Source organism: Hyaloscypha bicolor, assembly GCF_002865645.1.
Source record: "Hyaloscypha bicolor E unplaced genomic scaffold K444scaffold_107, whole genome shotgun sequence".
Lineage (NCBI taxonomy): Eukaryota > Fungi > Ascomycota > Leotiomycetes > Helotiales > Hyaloscyphaceae > Hyaloscypha > Hyaloscypha bicolor.
Genome location: NW_020194609.1, coordinates 394,058 through 403,019, shown reverse-complemented (window position 1 = coordinate 403,019; position 8,962 = coordinate 394,058).

Below are 8,962 nucleotides of genomic sequence, written 5' to 3'. Positions count from 1 at the left end.
AATATAGAAATATTACTTCCCTAAAACTATAGTATTTCAGGAGCTCCTGCAAGTAGCAGGTTTAAACCCGGTACTAGTATATATTTATTCTTAGCTATATTAATTTTAATAATTTGTTCTATAGCTAATTATAGAATTTCCGTACCTGAGACTTCTATTAATAATATTTCTAAAGAGCTAATTTCTCGTTTAAATATATCTTTTAATTTGGGAACCGAAATTAGGGAGAAACCAGTTAATAATAATAAATATAATTAAGGTTCGAGTTTTAGTATTAGTAATAATAAAGTAATAGCTTTTCTAGTTTTATTTCTATTACTTATACTCTCTTTCCTGCTTTATTAGCTTAATACCTATAATATTTTCCCTTAATTTTACTAAACTAGATATACTCTATAGTACTATTAATAAATATAATAAAAATAATAATAATAAAAATGATTTCTCTAATTCTACTATTTTCTCTAATTTCTCTAATTTCTTCTTATTACTTTTACTTAGTAACCTCTCCTTTCTCTAAAGGCTTCTCTAATTTATTTATATAATTTCTTATTTTCGATTTTCTTTTAATTCTTTCCGATTTCTATTTACTATCTTACTTAAAATTAAGAATATTTCCCATTTTGGGTATTCTCTTCGGACTTAGAAGTAAGCTTTACTACTAAGATTAAAGCTACTTTAATTCCGACTTTTACTATAACTAAAAATAATATATAAATTAATAATATAATTTTATTTCCGTATACTAAAGTCTATTTCTAACTAAGGTCTAACTTATACTATTTTAGTATAATATTTCTTATTTTATTTCCTTTACTTCTTTTCCTTTTATAGTTAGCCTCTATTTCTACTATTTCTATATACTATACTAGTAATTATATCTTGCGGCTAACTTATATTTAAGTTACTAGGTATATTAGAAATTAATATAAGATACTAAGATTAATACTTATATATCTTTAATATTTTGGCTTTAGGCTTAAGGTATTATAATAGCCCTTTTTCTTTCCTAACTTGCTAAGCTAATAATCCGCCTTATAGACACCCTTTAGAACTTTATAAGAGTATTACCTTAACTATAAAGTTTCTATTCTCTCTATATTACTTATTATAAAATATATAAGAGGGAAACTATAATAAGACAAAAACCTATATAAAGTATACTAGAGTATAAAACGTAACTTAATAGTAAAATAATAAATTAAAAGTATAAATAGTATATAGTATATAAAAGCTCAATTAATTAAATACTTATAAAGGATTATTCTCTAAGTCTATAGAAAAACTAGCTTTCTTATATAATTCCCGCAAGTTATATATAAAAGGCCGCAGTTTTTACTATATAATCTAAACTTCAAAACCGCCAAAATAATATAATTTTTGGAGAGTATAGCCTGCCGTACTATAATAGTCTAATTAACTATATACTTATATAAAATCTTTAAGCCTAATTTTAATATAATAGTATTTATATTAAATAAAATTATAGAAATCTTACTATTATATAATTCTTTATTAATCTTATCTAAGAAAAATAAAAAATATATAAAACGAAACTAATATTATTAATAATAATTTAATTAGAATAGATCTTTTTTAGGAACCTATTATATTAGTTTATCTTATTCTAAATAAAACTAGATATAAGAGAACTAGATAATTCTAGTTAAGAAATTAAGCTATTTATTTATTTTTTCTATATTAAGGCTATTTATTATTTCTATTTTTATTATTACTAGTATTATTACTAAACTTAAATTACTATTAATTAGTATTTACTATTTTTACTAAAAAGCTTATTAGAAAAGTAATAAAGATATATTTTAAAATATAAAAATATAATAAAACTAATAGTAGTTTTAATTATAAACTTATTATTTTCCTTAATATTTACTAATATATAAAGCTTCTAGAAGAAATGCTAGTAAGAGCTTTTCTTATTATATTAAAGAAACTAGTATAAGACTACTTCTATAATAACTAGCTCTCGAGCTATATATATAAAGAGGCCTATATAAATATTTATAGCTTTTTTAAAGGCCTTAATTTCTATTATTAAAATTGAGATAAATAAAATATTATTATTTTAGTAATTATAATAATAAAAAACTTTAAAAAGATAATATTTAAACTTATTTAAATACTAATTAATAACTTATATAAATTATAATATAGCTTTACTTTTATTTTATAAAATACCAAATTTCTATATAATAAGATTATTACTTCTTATTAAGGCTTACTAGCATACTAATATATAGTTTTGAACTCTTCTAATAATCTCGGCTAGCTTATTAATAAGCTCTAATTATTTATTACTACTTATAAGAAAAAGTAATAAATTATTACTAAAACCTATTTTACTAATTAATAATACTATTCTTAAAATTCTCTAAATTACTATTTATTCGAAAATTATTAATATAAATCTAGCTATAATTTCCGAACCTATAATAATTATTTTAAGTTCTATAATTATAATAATTATACTCTCAAATTATATTTTATATATAAGAAACTCAAATACTATTTATAGAAATATATACTAAAGAAATAAGAGGCTAAGAAAGCTTAATTTAAGAATAGAAATATTTACTAATTTAGATTCCGAAATACTTATAACTTTAATAAATATTTTAGTAATACTTATATATAGTATATTACTAAATTCAAAAGAAAAGAAAATAATAAAAATAATAAGAATAAACTAATAAATAATATTTTTAAAGCCTTACTAATAGAAATAAATAAAAGAAAGAAATATTATTCTAATCTTTATTTTACTTCTATTAAGAGCTTTCTAGCTATTTCTATAACTTTTATTTCTATTATTTCTATAACTAATACTTTTATAAATAACCTTATTTTCCTTTTTTTTATATACTAGATAATAAATAAAAACTATATTCTAGTATCTATTAAATAAATAAAGAATATTTAGATATTTATAATTAATAATATATTAAGATATAATACTTATTACTTTTATAGAATTATAATTAATACTAGAACCTCTAGATTTTTAATTACTAGTTTTAACTAATTTCAAGCTTTATAATAAACTAATAATATTATTAAACTTAATAAAATTACTAAAAATTAAATTAATATCTAGTTTAGTATTAGATCTATATTCTCTATTAGATTTATAATAATAAGAATACTAATTAGGTAAATATAATTTCATATTATATTTATAAAGACTTTATTTCTATTTAGCTTAGCTAATATAAATAAGCTAGAAGTTTATTTTAATAATCTTATTACTTTTACTAAATGTTTTATATTTATAATATAATATTTTAGATACTTTTTCCTGTTTTAGAATATTATTCTATAAAGCTTTATTTCCGAATTCTTTATTTATAACTCTTATTTTCTTATAAAAATTAAATTATAATATCTATATTACTATTTTAGTTATTTATTTATTAGTAAGCTTTAAAATATACTAGAATAAATAGACTATAATATTAATATAAAAGCCCTTAAATATTTTATAAAATACTATAAATAATACTAGAAATTCGAATAATTACCGGAATAATTTAAATTTAATTTAAAAAATAATATTAGCTTTAATTATTTTATTATTATTAATATTTTCTATATTTCTAGTAAATTTATACTTTATATTATTAATAAAAATACTAGATATTAAGCCGGCTAATAGCTTTAAAATATTAGTATATTATATATTTAAAATACTCTAAAATAATATTAAATTAATATCTATTTAGGTTCTTTTAATTAGATTATAATAAATACCGGAAAGTAGTTTACTAATAAGAAGTTTATTTGACTTATAAATACTATAAGAACTAAGATTAAAATTATTTCTATAAAAGCTTATAGTTCTATTAGAATTATAAAATATTATTATAGCCTAATTTAATATATTTATTTTATTATTATAACCAAAATTAATAGAATTATTAAGAATACTATATTTTAAATTACTTTTAAAGCTATTAATAATTTTATTAGACTTAATAATATTATTCTAACTCTTTTAATTTATAGTATTTTATCTCGAATAACCGAATATAATATTCTATTATTAATTATATTATAGTAATTAGTAATATTTAAGAAAGTAATAATAGAAATTCAGAAGCTTTAAGCTAGATACTAGATTATAAATACCCTAAATACTCGAAATAGTTCTAGTATTACTAATATTTATAAACTTTTCTTAAATTTAGATATTTTTATATAATATAAAAGAAATACTAATTAATCTAATAATTAGAATAAGCTATATAAGCTAGTAGCTATTAATGGAGAGAACTATATACTAGCTTTATTATATAGTAATATTATCTTTTATTTAATTTTTATAAAGCCTTTTTATATAGGAAATATTAAAGTTATTACTAATAGCTTTAAATCTAAATCTATTTCTAAACTTTATAATAAAGCTAAAAGTAATATAGGTATAATTTCTATTATTATTTCTGCTATTTTACTAAAGTATAATAGAGAATACCCTTATAAGAACCTGAATATTATAGTATTTCTATAAAATAATAACCTATATAAGAACTCTTATTAAATTAAAGTTACTAGTCTTTTAGAAAAAAATATATTTAAAATTATTTTCAGATTTCAGATACTAAAAGAAATATATATTTTTAATTCCCGGTTTATTAATAAGATTAAAAATAAGAGTATAGAGAAAAAGTTTAAGAAATTAAGATTAGTTATTTAGGCTTATAATAATAATAAGAAATATATAATATTAATATAATTATTTACTATTTAATATATTAGCTAGAGAATTATTCTTAGTATTACTATTATAATAATAGATACTATAGAGCTATATTTATATAATATCTTATAGGCTTATATTTAATTAATAATTTTACTTAATTATAATTTTTATATTAACTTATTTTATAAGCTTACTAGAGAACTAAATCTAAATAATAATTTGATTCTAAAGATTATAAAACTATTATATAATATACTAGAAGCTAGAAACTACTAGTTTAAGACTTATTATTTCTATTATATTAATAAGCTTTCTATAAAATAATTAACTTATAATTCTTGCCTTCTTTATAATAAATAATTCTTCGGAATTATTAGCCTTTAAATTAATAATACCCTATTTATTAAAACTAATAATTTTATAAAAATAAAGTAATTAAAGCTTTATAAGGCTAAATTCTTGGCTAAAAAATATAAATACTTTATTATTAATTATAATCTCAAGTTTAATAAAAGTATTATTTAAATAAATATTACTAGAATTACTCTTATATAAGAATACTAGTATAAAAACCTCTAAACTATTTCTATAAAAAATATTACTACTATAAGTAATAAGAATACTATTTATTAAAATCTCTTTATTAAGAACTAATATATTATCTAATATATTAAAGAAATATATATTATATTAGTCTATTAACTAGAAGCTTTATATAATCTATTAATTATTACTTAAGCTATTAAACTTTCAGAAACTAATATAAAGGCATTTAATAAGTATATTTAATAGTAAATTAAGAATATTATTAGAAAACTAAGATTTATAAAGCTAGTAAAAGAATTCTTATATTTAATTATTTTTATAAATACTTTATTTATAAATAATAGAGATCTCTTTTTCTAAATTAGATATATTCTAGTTCTAGTAAATAGAACTAGATATATTAATATTATTTACTAGTTCTTTACTAAATATAAAAGAATTACTAGAAGTATTCTAGCTTTAGAACTTTATAATATAGCTTATAGCTTTAATATAGGCGCTTTAGTTAAATCTATAATTAATAAAATACTAGAAATAGAACTATTACTAATAGTTTATACGAATTTAAAATTATTATATAAATGCCTTATTAAATTAGAAACTATTCGAGAAAAGTATCTAATAATTAATATAATATACTTTTATTAAATATATAAATAATAAGAAATTATAGAAATTAAATAGATTAAAGAAGAATTAAATTCTACTAATTCTATAATAAAATTAAAGTTAATAAATACCCTTAAGTATCTAATTAATATAAATACTATATAATTAAATATAAAGAAATAAATTAAGTATAAATAGAACAGAAAATAAATATATAAAATAGAAGAATATTATAGAAAGAGAAATTATATATAAAAAGCTATAGCTTTTAGTATATAACTAAAACCTTAGAAATAATATAAATATATAAAATATTTAGAAAATCTAGTATTAGGCCAGATTAGGGAATTTATATATAATTAGAAAGAGATATTATTTTTCGCGTTTTTAAAGAATTTCTAGTATTAGTATAGCTATTTTTTTAGGAGTTATATATATAGTTATAGAATACGAGATATAAGATATAAATAATAGAATATAAATAATAAAATATAAAATACGAGATATAATTATATAATTTCGTATCTTATTAATAACTTAACTAGTAAACTAGATTTCTTTAAACTTAGTAGATTTAGGAATTATATATTAATATTATAATACTATAATTTTTATTTCTAAATAATAATAACTAATACTTTTATATTTATATAATAGTATTATATATTACTAGTAAGCTAATATTAAATAAATAAATAATTATTTCAAAATATTATATTATATATTTTAGTATTTAATTATATACTTTTTAAATATAAAGAAATTATTTTATTTTATATTTAATATTTAATATAAATAGTAATTTTTTTAATTAATAATTTCTAAATTATAAATTAATTATTTAATTTCTTCTAATATTCTTTTAAATATCTCTTTTATATTTTTAAAGAATTAATTAAATATATAATTCAGATTATTATTATTTTTAAAAAATATTATATATCTTTTATAATCTATAATATTTCTTTTATCTTAAATTAAATATAGTCTTATAAAATACTTTTAATAAAGTAATAAATACTTTGGTATAATATTATTTTATATTATAGTTTATTTTATTAATATCTTAATTTTATATAATTTATTAAATAAAAAATAAAAAATAATTTTAACTAAAATAATAAGTATTAAGAACTAGCCTTTATATAGCTTAAAAGAATATTAAATTATAAAATACGGCTTGAAAATCTAAAATACTTTCTATTTCTAAATCTAATATATAAATCTTTTTAAAAAAGAACTTAAAAAATATTATAGAACTAATAAATTTCTTAAATTAAAATTATTCTTATAGTTCCAAAATAATATGCTTATAAAATAATAAGACTAGTATATAAAATATAAAATTAGAATCTAAATAAATATTTAAATTAACTTTTAAATATATATAAATAATAATAAGTAATAAATAATTAAAATAATAATTATCTTTATTTAAAATTAGATTTTTAGACTTTATACTAGTCTTAAAAGAACTTACTTATTTTATTATATACTTATATAGCTTGTAATTACTAGATTTATAAAATATAGAATTAGTATTTTTATTTATATTTTCTAATAAATTATATATAATATATTTTAACTTATTTTCTATTATATTCTATTTCTTTATTTATTTCTAAAACCTAAACTACTTATTAAGTTTTAAAACTAATTTAACTAGAATATAAATTATATATAATATTATTAGAAAAATACTCGTCTATAATTTTACTATCTAAATAAAGACTAATTTGCCTTAATTAATAAGTCTTTTTATTAAGATAATTATAAATAAGACTCTTATTTATATTAAGATTACTACTTATATCTAAACTAGAACTAAATAGTTTAAAATTATTATAAAAAAATATAAATATACTAGATTAATTATTTCGGTTTCTTTAATTAGATTCTTAAAAAAATCTAATAAAAGAATAAGCTATATTCTTATAAATAACTAATCTAATATTAGAATAATTTATATTCTTTTCTAAAATACTAGTACTAACTAGAATTTAATTAAAATTATTTAAACTAGTTAAAAACTTATTTAAAGTACTAGTTTTTAAATTATAACTTAATTCTAATATATAATAATTATAATTTAGAATACTAGCTACTAGTTCTATATTTGTTTTTAAAGACTAAAAAATAAGTATTTTATTTTTTATATTTATAAATTTATTAATAATAAAAGAATTTATATAAGATTTAATTTTAAGAACTTATTTTTTTTCTTTTTTAGACTTATAAATACTTGCTTTATAACTAATATTAAGACGCATACTATAAGCTTTAATAATAGCTATATTATTTAAGAATAAATTACACTTTAATTCGTTTTAAAGTTATAAAATAAAGTACTAGTTTAAAAAACAAATTATAAATTAATAATTAATAATTCTTTAAATCTAAATATAATATTTTAATAGCTTTAAATAGTTATTAATAAGTAATATTTATTTATTATAATATAATCTATTTTATTACTAGAAATAAGCTTTTAAACTAAACTAATAAAAGAACTATTAATAATTAATTCTATATTAACTAAAATAAGATTCTCAAATATTTTTATTTTCTTATATATATTATATGAAATATTATATTCTCTAGTTCTTTTTAAAATATTACTTTTAAGTTTTACTAAAAGAATAATAATAATAAGAACTTTACTAATACTTAAAGAACTAGTTAATAAATAACTAAATAATTTTCTATTACTAATAAGTAAAACTACTAAAATATATGACTTTTAAAAGAATAAACTTAATTAAAAGCTCTTATTCTAGACTTCTAAAACTAGCTCTTTTATTTATAAGAAATTCTTTTAAAAAATAACTAAATAAATAACTAGTATTTTCTATTAAACTAGGACTTACTAAATTACTAGTCTTAATTCTTTTAGGAACTAGAGCTATATTACTAGTAATAGAAGAAACTTAATAACTATATTTTTGGCTTATAATAGATATATTCGAATTATTTTTAATAATAATACTTTTATTATATTAAATTATAGAATTATTAGCTATTTTCAAACTAGTACTTTTAGCTTAGTTATTATAAACTAATAATTAATTAATATTACTAAATACTAAATTA